Source organism: Pinus tabuliformis, chromosome 1_1 (genome assembly GCF_031772625.1).
Source record: "Pinus tabuliformis cultivar Carrire ecotype Pingquan chromosome 1_1, CPIR1, whole genome shotgun sequence".
Lineage (NCBI taxonomy): Eukaryota > Viridiplantae > Streptophyta > Pinopsida > Pinales > Pinaceae > Pinus > Pinus tabuliformis.
The window spans coordinates 504,981,343-504,997,457 of record NC_142297.1 but is presented as its reverse complement, the minus strand read 5'-3'; the positions used below and the strand labels follow the sequence as shown (position 1 = coordinate 504,997,457).

Here is a 16,115-nt window from a genome sequence, read left to right as displayed (position 1 = left end):
TTCTACCCCTCATGGTCACTTTTAACACTTTGACAAATGTCCCAGTACATTTCCAATGCCCTCAAGAATTTCAAGGATCCAAAAATTGACAAGAAGGGAATATAGTCTTACCCTTACAGGAGCTGCCGAAAATTCTTCTTTATCTGGGTCGAAACATTCTTCCTAGTGTTGGATGTATAAGCCTACATTATTGTAAAAATAGGGCCCTCTCTCAAAAACCCTAGCCTTATCTTCCATATTCAAGAAAATTATAGTAAAGAAACCCTTCGATCCTAATCTTAAGTCATTTCACCCTTGGGTTTCCATTTATATTATATCCAACGTTGCAACTCCTTCTCAGTAGGCAAACCGCCTATGAACTTATAGATGAAAGCATGGTCTTTCATTCTTTTGCAATGGTCTTCCATACATTTTGGAGGTATAACAAATTTGGGATTTTGAGTAGCTTTTGGAATGCATTTTCCCCTCAAGTCGGCTTGCCATTTCGCACCTAGAATAGGAAGTCACTGTGAGGTCCCACTATCACCAAATCAATGACTTTTTGCCACAATTTGTGTTGATTTTCCTGTCACAACGTTTCTAAAAAATAGGTGACACCCCTATCAAGACACTCATCTCTGGCCTTAGCAATGACATCAACATTGAAAAAACACTTATAAACTTTGCACAATAGTGAAAAATTCTCAAACTCTACCACCCATAATCAAAACTCACCACCTCATTTTCATGAACCTATATAGTTCATTAACATACTTACCTTGAAAGTACAAACCTCATAAATTGTTTTTTTTTTTTAATTACTTCTCATGTGATCTTTTTATCAAAATACAAATATGATACATTGTTTTTTTTAAATTACTTTTCATGTGTTCTTTTTATATTTACTTATATAAAGTTTATTAAATTACTTTGCAAACAACTTGGATATTGAAAATCACAAATAAAATATTGTAATTTATTTTTTAAAATACCATCTATGTAAACACTAACTTGTAATAATGTCAAAACAGTGATATAAGTGAATAAAAAACCAAAAACTAAATAAAACCATATTTTAATTCTTAATAAGCTTGTATTAAATTTACAAAATAGTAAGAAATAAAAATTTATACCATTTTTTCATATAGATGCGATTAATATAATATAGATAATTATAAATAAAAATAAAAATAAAAATTTATTTCAACTTTTAAAGAGATGAAATTCATCAAAATGTAAAACTCTCTCTTTTTTTAGTGAAAAGCTTAAAGAAAAATTTATTCCTAAAAATTGTTGATAAGATCTATGATGTTTAAATCATTAATAACCAAAAAAAAATGTTTAATTTTAACCTTTTCATTATTAATTATTATTTTACTTATAATTGAATTTTTTAGTACAGCTCATTTGAACTTCAACAACCACTTGAAACCTAAATTTTACATGCCATCGATCCTTACAGCGATATCCATGCACCAATAACACAGGAATTAACTCAATAGAACATAAACACACACGCATACGAATTCCACATAACACATAATTTATATTATATACAATATAATTACAATCTAAGGCATTTTAGTCTTAGTCACAACTTCTCCTCTGGACTACATTGAATCCACTATCTGTTTACACATAAGTTTCATGTCCGTCTCTATCTCTTCTTACACACAGAGTCTTTATAGAGAAATTACAAAGTTGTGAATCTGATTCACGATTTCCTATCACAAATTGCCTAAATCTCGTAACACACGTACATTTTACATAATTATATAAAATTAGTCTTTATAGAGAAATTACAAAGTTGTGGATCATCCCAGATTCACGATTTCCTCTCACAAATTGCTTAAATCTCTTAACACACATACATTTCAGATAATTATATTAAATTAAATTTTTTCCGCGACTTATCAATTCCATCACATTCGCTGGTTTTTAACAGGAATTTTCTCCCCATTTACACTGATTGTGCATGTCTCCTCCTCCATAGCTTTGACTTTGACTTTTGATTAAGGGTATTCGGATGCTCCTGCGTCAGCGGCCCACCCCAGTGCGCTCGCCAACCTGTGAAGATCTTCAACTTCCAATTTTCAGACTGCTCTTCATTTTCCAGCCCAAAATCTTCTTCCTCCGACTACGGTTCGTTAACCCCATAAAATTCCCCGAATGCTCTTCGTTTTCCCTGTCCAACTGTTGTTCTTTTCCCCGCCTGAAAGCTTCAACCTCCCATCGCTGTTCGTTTCTCCCCTTAGAATCTTGGGCTTCTACTTGCCATTCGTTTTCGCCATAAAAGCTTTCATTTTCCAAGTGTTGTTCGTTTCGCAGCCTGGAATCTTTACCGTCCACCTGCGGTTCATGCAACTCCTCTTTACACAACTTCAAATCTTTAAACAATTCAAATTCTATTGAATCGCTGTGAGGAGCTTCGGTGCTTCATATTCGAAGATTTGCTGTCTGTGCCAATCCCCTTATGCTCTTAAGACTGCAACATCCAAAAACCCGGAGATGCACCAAAGATATCAACGTTTCAGCACCTGGCAACACCCCCACTGCTTCACACTTTCTCATGTCCAGTTCTCTAAGTTTTGCTAGACCACAAAACCCTGTTATTTGCTTCAATGCATCACAACCATGCAAGTCCAGCAATATTAGTGTTGTGGGCAATGCTCCAACCTCCACCAGTTCTAAACAATCGCTGATGTCCAGCTGACGAAGGTTGGGGCAAACGCCTTCCGCAAAAGATTATTCCTTTATTCTTGTACCGTGCAGGTCTAACTGTTTGAGTCGAATAAACATGCACTTGGGAATAGCAGAGTCCAACAATCTGTGCTCACTCTGATGTACTGATGCATCTTTTCCCTCAACATTTTCCACCCTGCAAAATCACATTTCCCGCAGCAGCAGACATTTAGTTACTTTTAAAACTGTACTCTTTAACTCTCCTAAACTTGCTGGTAAATACTCAATTCTTCCACAATCTATTTTGAGATTTGTCACGTGTTTCGACTTTGCAACTGAGGCCGGCAAACATTTCCAAATCCCGCCAAAGAATTTCAAGTGCTTTAAGCTCTTTAGCTTACCAAGCGAAGGAGGCAGCATTGCCATAGAGGATTCCTCAAAGGATACTGTCAGAATTTCCAAGTTACTTAAGTTTCCAATATCTCTTGGCAATTCTTTAAGGTTTGCATTCCACAAGAAAAGTTTTTCCAAGGACCACTGACGTGTGACCTGAGGAGGCAATACTTCTACTTTCTGACAATCTGAATGGTCTAAGCTTTCCAGCGTTCTGATATTTCCTAGAATTTCTGCACCGAGGATCAACTGCGAGCAGCCCTTCAAATAGAGATGTTTAAGTCCAGTTAAACTCCCGAAGGAATGTGGCAGCGTTTCCAAACGGGAGCACCCATACAAGCTAAGATATTGAAGGTTTGTAAGATTCCCAAAAGAGTTTGGCAGCGTTTCCAAATTGCAGCTACCAGTCAAGTTAAGATGGCGGAGGCTTGAAAGATTCCCAATCGCATTTGGCAGTAACTTCATGCTTACACGCATTCTCAAATGTTTCAGGGAGCGGAGAAGAAAGAATTCTTCTAGCAGTGCTTCGATAGTGCATCCCAGTTCAATCTTTTCCAGGTGCTTCAACATCCCAGTAGACCTTGGCAACTGTAAATGGGCTACATTAATATTCAACTCTCTCAACTGCATAGGTGCCTACAATCAATTGTTCATTTTAAATTTAAAAACCCCTTACTCCAGTGAAAGGAGAAAAATATACACACAAACTTTTAATCACTGAAAATAACCAGAACGCAACAAAAGAATTACCTCAGTCATTCTCCCAAAGTGTTTCCAATTGGATCTGGCGGCCAAAGATTTCCAAAATTCTAAAATTTTTTATTGGAATATAGGAAGGCAGAGAAAAGTAACCCCACAACCCATTAGAGGAAATAACTTCTGAACACCCAAGACGTGAGGAAGAAGCAATTTCCGAAACACTTTCCGAGAACCCATTTGAAAGAGAAACAATTTCCAAAACATGTTCAGAGATCCGATTGACTGAAGAGAAATCCCACCGGAGCCATAGAAGATTTGACAATCTCAAGTGATTGGATATGCCTTCACACGATTCACCTTGAACTCTTAGCAGCTGCAAGCCGCGCAAATTAACAAAAGGATTTCCCATCTCCAGATGAGTTTCCAAAGAAATGCCTGATGTTTGTAAGTTAATTCGGCGTACCTAAATTATTTAGTGAAAACTGTTAGAAGCAATAATAATTCAAAAGATGAAAAACATATTAAATTGACCATAAATTTAAGAACACTACCGAGTGTGTAGTGCTTCAAAGACATACAGATGATTGGTCGGACACATTACAGAAGGCGTTGTCTGTTAAGCGCCAAAGACGAACCTTAGGTTCTTTCACTACCAAAGCTCTCCCCAAGTCTTGAAGATGAGAATGCATTCTTATACAGTTTCTGTCGTCGACCTCTATGTTGATGCCCCGAAAATCGTTGCAACAACATCGGGGAAACCACCCGGTCCGGAACTTAGTGCAGCTCCTTTTCCGTTTGGAATAGTGGCTCCGACTGGGGATAACGGGACCAGTTTCCCAAAGATTATAAGTAAACGGGATGAATGGATGATTTAAGATATGAAATGGTAATAAACAAATAACTAAACTATAAAATAAATATATAACTATAAACTAATCCCGGGACTTATCAATTCGGACAGTACAGCGTTTGATAGCCTATGCTCAATGACAGGCATATAGATGACACTAACAACAAGCATAGGTGTTTAATCATTTGAGATTGCTCTGAGTAAGTAGTTACGCAGAGCTATAATAGTGAATTACTGTACTCAGTCATTTATATCATTGATACATACATGAGAGAAAGATAACAAATCACAAAACATTCAATAGTGATATGAAATGCAGACTTGTTGTTGTATTACATACATGTATTCAATAATAGCAAAGTAATAACACAGCAATTCATATAACTGAAAAGAGAACAGATACAGATAATAGTACCATGCAAGCTGTTTGATCAATCCAATATATTAATCACCATGTCGCGGTCCTTCCTTCCAACCAGAAAGCATTCCAAGCAAACGACAATAGTGCACAATTTACTTAAACAGCATTCCAAGTAAAATTAAGGACCAGTGGTCGAGTTTCAAAAAGAATATAGACTGAAGCACAATAGTGCAAACTTCAGCCTTTTAGTCTTTTACAAAATTTTTTACGACCCTTTCCAAAACAATGAAAGGGTCTATAAATACTATGCTAATCTAACTACTAAATATCTAAAAACTAAAAACTAAGAAATCGGCATCAAATATCATTTTGCATTTGGGTGATTCGGCAGTCGGCGGTGATGCTTCAGTCAGCTGTCCTTTTTCCTTTACTCTTTCGCTGACATATCGCCAGCATTGGCTCTACTTCTGGTGGAGTATTAAGGCGAGAAGTCAGCTGTGCATCATATGTGGCATCTTTGAAATCGGCGATCAGGTATCGAAGAGCGTCGGTCAGGCAGTTGAGGGCTGATCTCTGAGAATGCGGTTTAATCAAGAAAAGCCAGTATGCATCGGTGGTCAAGGTATTTACTCCAGTAATCAACCGCCCTTGTTCTTCTAACTTAGGATAATTGTTTTGCTCCAGCTCATTCGCGGTTGTTAAGTTTCCAGGCGTACATTGTGAAATCATATTAGCTAGGTACAATGTATCATTAACTAATTTGATTATGTTTTTGGAAATTGTTTTGCACCTGGATACCGCCACCTCCGCCTTCATTACCTGTGTCTCCCATTCTAAAAACAATATGTTCTTGCAATTTACACTGATTCGGGCGAAATTAGCAGCTTGCCCTTCTGGAGTATCTTGCCATTCAATATATTCTATTATGTCCTCTTCGGCTTGATCCAGATTGGTTCTTGCTTTCTCGATTTGTTCACGTACTTCTGCAGTTATATCACAAAGTGACTCAGCTTCGACTAGCTGTCGGCACAAAAGTCTGGTCGAAGATATCAAAGCCCTGTTTATCAGAGTTGCCTCTGCTCTGAAATCTTGAATATTCTTGGCACCTTTGAAATCCTCAAGCTGTGCTGTGAGCTGAGCTATTTGATCTTCCTTAGATTTTATTAACAACTCATTTGATGCCTCCAACTGTGACAATGCCTCTGCCAATTCTCGTGTTTTTATGTCACTTTGGTCTATCTTCAGTTGTTCAATTTGCTTGGTCAACATATGATTCTCTTGTTGTTGAACCAGCAATTGTTCTTCTGCTTGTGTCGCCTTATTCCTTGCCTCTATCACCTCTGCCTGTAATGTATACACTTCATGCTCTTTAGTCTTCAAGAGAAGACTAACTTCGGATGCTTTGTCGATGGTGGCTGCTGAATAAGCTCCAGCAAATTGCGATAGTTTTGTTAAATCTTCAGAGGGACTTAATTCTCCCTTCCAGACAACATTACCTGTGACTGTTTGCTCATCTGAAGCAGAAAGTTGATCAAGCCTTCGCCTCTTTCTTGAGCGTCTTACAACAGCTTTATGCTTAGGGCTGTAGAAAATGTCTAGAGGAGGAATTTCCTCTACCTGAAGATCAACTAGGTCCGATGGATTCTGAGTAACTTCTTCAATGTTCTGTACTGTGGGTGGGCCGCTGGTTCCTTCAAGAACCGGAGAAACAGTAGTATCTGGAGTCCTTAAGGCATCTGAGTCTTTGGAGGTTTCTTTGCCACTTATAATGGAATCAAATTGATTCCATTCCTTAATCAATTCAGTATCAACGGGGATTTGCTTACTCTGTTCTTTTTCTTTCTCAATCCTCTGTTGTTCTTCAAATGCCTTCCTCTGTTGCTCCTCTTGTATTCTCCGTTGTTGTTCCTCCAATTCCTTTTTCTGCCTATCTTCCCGTTCTTTCCTTACTCTTTCTTCTTCCTCTCTTTTCCTCTGTTCTTCTATTTCCCTTTGTCTCTGTTCTTCTATTTCCCTTTGTCTTCTTTGTTCTTCTGCCTGCAGCTTTCTTTGATTTTCCTCCTGTTCTCTTATTGTAACGGGAGGTGAATTTATTTCTGGCTGATCAGGCTCGCTTGAGGATGAAGTTGGGGTTGTAGATAATAAGCTTAGAGGCAAAGTTTGCAACCTTTGCTTTCTGAGTTTATTAAATTCAGTTAATTCCCTATCTCCATATCTCATTGCAGCGAGTTGTGTAGCTTGACTTATTGATTCAGCACCCATGAACAGGTCATCAAACTGGTCTTCTTGATGAACAACTTTTGTCAGCTTAGCCTGCTCCAAGGCAGTGAAAGCAGTCTTCTTTGGGTCATAGAGTCTATTGGGAATAGAGACAAGAGATAGCTTTTGGAGTTTTGCCGCTTCCTTCTCTGCATGCTTATAATTTAACAATGTAAAAACACCAATTCTTAAAGGAAACGATGGCCATCCTCTCTTCTTCTTATCTTTGAGAGTCTGGGTAACACCTTCAGACATGATTTGATAAGAGATTTCTCGGGCTAGCAATTTGTCTGGCATGTATATGGGAAGAACATGTGGCCTGGCCTTGCTTCCAAAAACTCTGATATAAGAAAAATATTCTTCGCCGAACCAATGGGCAACGGCTGGTAAGTCAAAGGAGGCTTCATAGGAAATCCTAGGGATAGGTCTGTCAAAAATAGAGTAGTGAACGGGAACCATAAAACCATTGCAGATTTGGTATAAATGGTCTTTGTGAGACGGTTTCCACAATTTACGATGATATAAATGAATAGGTGTTGGGTCATGGGTTGTCCATCTCCAACCAAGGACGGGGAACTCAGAATTAAAACAAAGGGCATCCATGATGTATGCAGAGTAGTAGAAAGGTGGGATTTTTCTCTCACTGACTCTGGTTTTGGCCCTAAACTCACGAATAGCTATAACCAACTTATCAGACAGGATAGTGGCCCAGTTCATAATTATGCTATTGACGGCCGCTTCCATTAAGGGAATCATATCAACATGAATATTTGCAGAATCATGTAATCCCCATAGTCTACACATCATAATTCCAGCATAACAGTAAGGTGAAGCCAAAGAGGCATTGGAGTACTTACCCGACATATCCTGCTTGTGTTTTGCTGGATTTTGTCTCCAATCACGGAGAGGCTCGGATGGTGATTCATTCTCTTTGGCGAATTTCTCCACGAATGCACTATTATAGACTTGCTCGGGATTGGGTAAATGGTACATTTGTTTCAAATCCTCAGGCCTGAAGGAGCCGAAAATTCTTCCATCCTTAGTAATGAAAGTTCTATTAGTGAGAGGAATTTCTTCAATTGCCCATCGTACTATGTCAGTATAAGGCAAGACTTGTTCTCTGGCTGCTATTCTGTGTAGAAAGGAGTCAGCCAAATCTTTCAGAGTCGCCTCGGACTTTCTTAATTCATCTGCACTTGCCTCTGTTACTGTCACTTCTGGTTGTTCTCCTTCTAGCAGATTATATGTCCCTTGCCATGTAGTACCAGTGAGACCAGTGCATGTAGTATCTGAGATCAGGCCTTTCCTTGAAGGTGTAGCAGCTTGGCCTGAGACAGGTGTAACAGCAGAACCTGCCATCTTCTTGAACTTCTTTCCCATCATGTTCGGACTTCTCTCGTCAATTGAATTCTACACAAGTGCAAGAGAAATCGTAACAAAGAAATAACAATGACAATCCATAACGGGATAAATATATGATTTGAAGCGTGGTGAGATTATTCCTAAAAGAGGCTGCGGATCTAATGATTTGAGAAGGCATCGTATATGCAATGATGATGATTTTACAGCCTGCAGCTCCATAAATGACCATTACTTGAGTTATTAAACCGAATGACCCCTAAAAGCGTGTAATAGATTTTTTTAAAGGTCTAATCGTGATTGCTCGTTAATTCGAAAGGGTAAAACTTTAAATACGCATGCATTACCTTATCCCTCCATTTAACGGCATTTCGAAATCTGTGCTTTTGTCAAATCGAGTTTAAATATAACTTTAATGCTTTGAAATAATCACCTTTTGGAACTGAGGTCATCATTACGTGTCATCTCATCGCATCGGAAGTTGCGTGTGTGGCGTTATCACTTGGGAGAGTTCTTTAGCGAATGCCGATTGCGATATCGCATTCGGCGTGCGAATATAACCCCCGAATGTGTACCAATTGCTTTTAGCGATTGCCGATAGCGATATCGCATCGGGGAAATGATGTGAATGTCTTATGAAAATGTGTAGGCTTTTAGCGACTGCCGATATGCGATATCGCATCGGGTCGGAGTGTTAAAACATTTTCAACAAGTCATGGTGCCGTGCCGATAGCCGATTGCCGATATCGCATCGGGAAAAAGGTAAGTGCCTTTTTGTGTGTGCATTGGTTATTGCCGATGGCCGATAGCGATATCGCATCGGGAAAAACCAAGATTACAACCGAACTTGCGATCACTTTTTTGGACTTAACCAAAAATTGCTTATCGTTTGTTCAACAAGGGTTTTTTGCATAAATTTATTTGATTATCATGCCTTATTTGAACAAGTTTATTAATGCCGATTAAAAATTTTAAAAGGGACCCATTTCATATGTAAAATATTTGTGATAAAAATCATATGAAATGGGGGGTTGTTGTAGGGCACAACAATTGGCGATTCGCTGGCAGAACCAGTTATCTCTGAACTAACAGTTATACTTACCCTTTTTCAAATAGAATCTTTAAAAAGAAAGGAAATTTCTAATACAACTAGATGTCTATCGATTCTAAATAAAACAGGTTTCTTCATTTAACTTCCTCTTTTCTGAATGCGCTTCGAGTATTAAAATGAGTCCTTACCGGTTTATAAAGGTAAAAAATAGAATACTTTTCCACATCAGCTTTGTGATAAACTCCTCTGTCACAGGTAGAGCCTCTGCTGCCAGCAAACATTCATAGTCTCGGCAGGGTTACCTTTTAACCATGTTATTGTCCATTGTTCCATTCACTTCAGAGTGTGACTAAACAAAATGAATTCAAAAGATATTTTTTGTATTTTTGAATTTCAATTTCTTTTTGCTTAAGATAAAAGCCATTGTCCTGGTTTGGTGGCCAGATAGATGACAATGCCATTCACGGGTAGTAATAAAACTGAACAAGCTGGCTCGTGATGAGACCCCTTGTCTTGAGATTTCAAGCCATTACCCTGTTTGGTATGCAGTTTTGGTAATGTCAGTTAAATTATTTTCCTATGAACATGGTAAGCAGGCTTATGATAAGACCTCTTATCTTTAATCTTTTATATTTTAGAATTACACTCTGAGTAATCAAAAACTGTTGGTGAATGGGATGAACAATTATCTTATTAAGAATAAATGGATGACAGGTTTAAGAGTTGAAAATGCTGAAGATGAATTAGCTCCTATTTTCATATAGATAACCTTTGGGGACTAATTTCAAACACTCAAGATGACTCATAGAACTTCGTTGAGAGTGAAGTTTACAAAGGTAAATCTGTAATGTTCAGAATAAACAGATATCTAATTTCCCAGAAATGATCTCTCTTGCTTCAGGATGCTATTTTTCAAAAAGTAAATATTAATATTATTATAGAGAGACAGATTTTATTTACAGCGAAAGGTCAATGGGAATGTCCCACATTCTTATTCCTACAAATCTTACAAACTATGAAAAACTAACAGGCTACGAAGAGAAGGGGTTACCTCCTTAGTTAAAGAATTTCTTCAGAATTAGACCATTGACAGGGAGAGAATCTCTCACCCCTGATAAGTTTTGCAGAATGAACGTGGAATGGCCTATTTTTTCACAGATCTGAAATGGTCCTAGCCACAGTTTTTGGAATTTGGAATGTTTACCTTTATCTTCATGGGCCTTGTCCCATTTCAGGACTAGATCTCTGACTTCAAATTGCCTAGGACTGGATGAGGCTAGATCGAAAGCTGCTTTAATGACTTGCTGATGTCTTGCATGCGTAACCTTGGCTTTATCCCTTTCTTCTTCAAGTTTGAGTATTTGATCATGTCTAAACTGTATAGAAGAAGAAGGAGTTTCGTCTATGAATTGCACTAGGGCTAAAGATGGGAGAAGAAGATTGGTTGGTACAACTGCTTCTTTTCCATAAACAAGATTAAATGGAGAGGTTCCTATAGAAGCTTTCTGAGTAATCCTATCGGCCCATAATGCAAACACCAAGGATTTATGCCAGTTCTTATGATTCTCTTCAATTGTTCGCTTAATGATTTTGATCAAATTTTTGTTAGTTGATTCTGCTAAGCCATTGCCCTGGGGGTAGTAGTTAGCAGAATACTTTAATTTGAATCCTCTTTTGATAGCAAAATCAATCATTGCATTGCCTGAGAAATAAGAAGCATTATCAAAGACAAGAGCGTTTGGGACACCAAACCTGGTTACGATGAACTGATCTATAAATTCGATGATTGCTTCCGAGTTTGTTGTCTTCAATGGGACTGCTTCAACCCACTTTGTAAAGTAATCAGTTGCTGTGAGGATATACTTGTGTTGCTTGGAAGATGAAGGATTTATTTCCCCAATGATGTCCAATCCCCATTGTTCAAAAGGTTGTTCAATGTTGATTGGTTGTAAAGGGAAGGCTGGCTTTTGTTGTCTTCCACTGGCTGTTTGGCACTTAATACATTTCCTCACATATTCATGAGCATCTTTAAACAAAGTAGGCCAGTAATATCCAGCATGAATTACCTTGTGAGCTGTTGTATCAGCTCCAAAATGTCCTCCTGCTGGTCCATCGTGTAGCTCTTGCAAAACTTTCTGAGCTTCAGGTTTCTCAAGGCATCTGAGTAATATAGAATCATAGTTTCTCCTGAAGAGCACATTATTAACAAGAGAAAAACTTTTAGCTTTCAATCTAATGGCCCTTTTGTTCTTGTAGGACAAATTGGTAGGTGCATAACCATTCTTTAAATAAAAGATTAGATCTGAATATTGAGATTCGGAATCTGGTATACTTAGCTGATTAACTTCTTGGTCTTGCTCTGTATCACCTGATTCAGGAATGTTTGATGCTCCTGCTAAGATCCTGCAAAAACCTTGACCTTTAACAAATTTTGCTGGTTTTATTTCAAGATCATATTCTTGGAGGGCTGCGACCCAATTTGCTCTCTTTTCTCCCAATTCCTTTTGAATTAATAGTTGCCTAACTGCAGAGAAAGGAACTATTACTTTAGTATGGGTTTTAAGAAGAAAGGGTCGATAGTGTTTGACCGCTTTAAAGACAGCAAAAGCTTGTTTCTCAATTTCGGAATAATTCAATTCGGCGCCTTGAAAGTTTGAACTGAAGAAAGAAATAGGCGCTTCCAAATTGTCGTCATTCAATTGTGTGAGTACTGCTGCGTAAGATAAGTCGGAGGCAATAGTATACAATGTAAAATGATTAGAAAGATTTGGAGTATTCAGAGCTGGGACATTGACTATGGATTGCTTAATATCATGAAAAGCTTGCTTTTCTTCTAATCCCCATCTGAAAATTGAATTCTTTTTAATCATCTTTTGGAGTGGTAGTACAATCTGAGAAAAATCTGGAACAAATCTCTTAACAAAATTAATTTGTCCTAAAAACGACTGCATCGATTTCTTGTTGTGTGGAAAAGGAATTTCAGAGATTTCTTTAATCCGCTCAGGATCTACATAAATGCCATCCTTAGATACAATGAATCCTAAGAGCTTGCCCTGGTTGAGAGCGAAAAAAGACTTTTTCGGGTTAAGAGAGATACCATATGTTTTGCATCGTTGAAAAATCTGATTTAAATCATGCAAGTGGTTATATCTCTTTTTAGAATATACAGTAATGTCATCAAGGTAGACAACTACTGTTCGGTTAATTAACCCTCTAAAGGCTGTATCCATGGCTCTTTGGAACGTCGCTCCTGCATTTATGAGTCCGAAAGGCATCTTTTGGTACGCGTAAGTTCCCCATTTTGTTCTGAATGTAGTTTTTAATTGGTCATCAGGATGAACCAACACTTGATTGTATCCTGAGAAACCATCAAGAAAAGACATTAATTCAGATCCTGCTACTGATTGGAGAATTTGTTCCATGGTAGGCAGAGGGAAGTTATCTTTCAAGCTTGCCTTATTTAAATTTCTGAAATCTATACAGATTCTGATGTCGCCGTTTTTCTTCCTGACGGGTACCATATTGGAGACCCAGTTTGAATGTCGGACAGGGAAGATAATCTTGGCTTTCAAAAGCTTATTAAGTTCTGACTTTATCTGGCTCTCCAAATTTGGATGGATTTTTCTCAACTTCTGCTGGATTGGTTTTTGATTGGGAAGCATAGGAATGGTATGTTGTATGATAGATGTATCATATGTTTTGAGGTCATCATACTTCCAAGCAAAAACTTGTTTGTTTTTTCTTAAAAGTTTGATGAATGCTTCCTTTTCTTCTATAGAAAGTCCTAGTCCTAAATTTATATTTTGAGGAGTTTGAGCCGTTCCCAAATTAATCAATTCAAACCTAAGAGTAGAGCTCTGGAGTTTAGCATTAATTACAGGTTTAAACCTATCTTTAATGTCATAAAGATCTTCTAGCTTTACCACAGACTTAGGAATAACATTATCTTGAGAGGTTTGCTTCATTTGAGAGTCATGCTCATGCTCTTCAATGACTTGATTGTCATAGGACTTTTCTGAGGTCAGAAATTGCAAAATATCCTCGTCATGGTTGAAAACCCTCCAGTTAGTGATGTTATCAGGAACTGAAGGTCTAAAAATTAACTCTACAGAAAATCTATCAAGACTATAGTCTTCGGAAGGGAGGAGCTTTGAAGCCACGTTGGCTAGTAAATCAGCTGCTGAATTTTGCGATCTTGGGATTGAAGAAATATTGAATGCTGAAAAATGCGAAGTAAGATCTTGCACAAGCGTTTGATAATGCTTAAGGTGGCTTGAAAGGCAATGAATTGTATTCCTTACCTGTTTAACGATGATCTCACTATCGCCGAATACTTTCAAATATTGGATTTTAAGGTCAATTGCCTTATATAATCCTTGCAGTAATGCTTCGTATTCAGCTGTATTGTTGGTGCATTCAAATTCTAATCTACAAGAAAGCATTGTCTTTTCGCCTTTTGGACTAACCAAAATGCAACCTGCTCCTGAGCCCTCTCTAGACTTAGAGCCATCAAAATACAGAGACCAAAATAAAGGAGAATCAAAAATATTTACATCCTTTTGATCTACATTAAAGCATTTGGATAAATTTGATTGTGAAAAATTTTCTACTTGGGATGTACAATGGTTAACTTGAAAAGGGGAAGATTGGGCAACAAAGTTGCCAAAGAATGATTGTGAAGAATAATTTCCCAAAATGTTATTGTTGAAAGCCACCGGCTGGTTTTCTTGTTCAAAATCGGTCACTGTATGGGTCATATGCTTCTCACGGTCGATCCTTATCTGATTCGGCTTACCCTTGTAGGGAAGCCACATATGTGACCAATCCGTGGAAATGTACCCATGCAGTTTCTCAGACCAATCTCTGCTCAGAATTAAACCGTAGAATTCAGGTATATCGGCTATCAAAATATCTATTCTTTGCACTATTCTCGGATCAGCGGACAACCTGATAGTCACGGAATTTATCTCTCCTATGACTTGTACTTTGGTTCTGTCTAACTGTACAATGTGAATTGCTGACTTCTGGGGTTCTATGTTCAGTTTAGAACAAACTGAAGCTGGCATAATATTAGATGAAGCCCCTGAATCAATCAAACAGTTATGCAGATTTCGATTATAGATTTCATAGGTGAGCAAGAAAGGTGGGGTATGAGAATTGGATTTATCTCCAATTAGAACTGAATCGGTAGCCTCTACCATATCTGGAGGGGGTTGTCCTGAATCATTGGCAGCTTTTGAACTGGGAAGAGGGGAAGAGGGAATAGCATTAAATTCCCTTAGGAGTAATTGTTGCTGATGTTTTAATTTACCTAGTTCAAACATAGTTATGTTTGCCTTGGTCTTTTTCATGTCATCGACAATATTATACTCCATATGGTCAGATACTACTAACGTTTTGGATGTTGAAGGAGAATTAGAAATTGGAGGCTGGTTTTGAGGAACTGCTACTGGAGATTTCTTTGGAAGAACTTTTTCTTTTGGTATAGCAGCACCTGCACTCCTTTTCTTTGTAGTTGTTGGGATAGGTTCAGAAGCAATTTTACTCCTTGTAGTAACAGGAAAAGCTTCTTCTTGATTCTCAGTGTCAGAATTTGGGAGTATGAAATCCCACATACCATGGCACTCAACTACTTCTTCTTCATCGTCTGTTTGCGAGGTTGATTCCTCTTCTTCATCTTCTTGTTCAGAATCTGCATTAGATATAACATTGGGTGGCTTTGTTTCCGTTTTCTTAAAAGTTCTAAACGGTCTTTTGGTTGAAGTTTCAGCCACCTGTTTCTTAATTTCAATCATTTCGTTAGACAATGTTTTGAGGACCTTTTGTAAGCCTTCCATGTCATATGGGTCTTTTGGGGTTTTCTTTTTGGAATCTTCCTTAAATGATACTTTTTTGGATTTTCTATCCTCCAAAACTGCTTTCTTTTCTAAGGCATTTATTCGTTTTTCAACGGCAAGTGCTTCTTTCATATTCTCGGCTAAGGTAGGCTTGCCAGCCCTGTCAACAAAAATGGCTATGTTGGAAGGGAGAGCAGTGATGTACCATTCGCTTCTGATTTGCTCACTTGGCTTGGAAGCAGTGGGGATTTTATTTAAGAGTTTATTGAATCGGGCATTAAACTCTTTTACTGGTTCTTTATGTTCTATTCTCAAATTGGAGAGGTCATTTATTAAAGTCGCCAGGGACCTATCATCTCCATATTTGATAAGGAATTGCTCTTGGCACATATCCCAGCTGGTAATAGAACCAGAAGGTAATGAGAAGTACCAGGATCCTGCTGATCCTTGCAAAGTATAAGGAAAAAGTCTTACAACAACATCTTGTTCTGTTACTCCCTTAAGGTTAACAGCTAACATGAAGTTGTTAATATGTTCTTCAGCTTGTGTCCCGTTATCTGGATTGAATTTTGGCAACCATTTTTCAGGAGCATCAGGTAGATCATGTAACGGTCCGGGCATATTGACTGCGCCTGGCTGAGTCCA

At 38.0% G+C, this 16,115-nt stretch overlaps 1 pseudogene; it reads right to left on the bottom strand.

The window, feature by feature from the left end:
* Positions 1 to 2,058: 2,058 nt before the first annotated feature.
* LOC149213990 (uncharacterized) lies at positions 2,059 to 3,653 on the bottom strand (annotated as a pseudogene).
* Between the last annotated feature and the right edge of the window lie 12,462 nt (positions 3,654 to 16,115).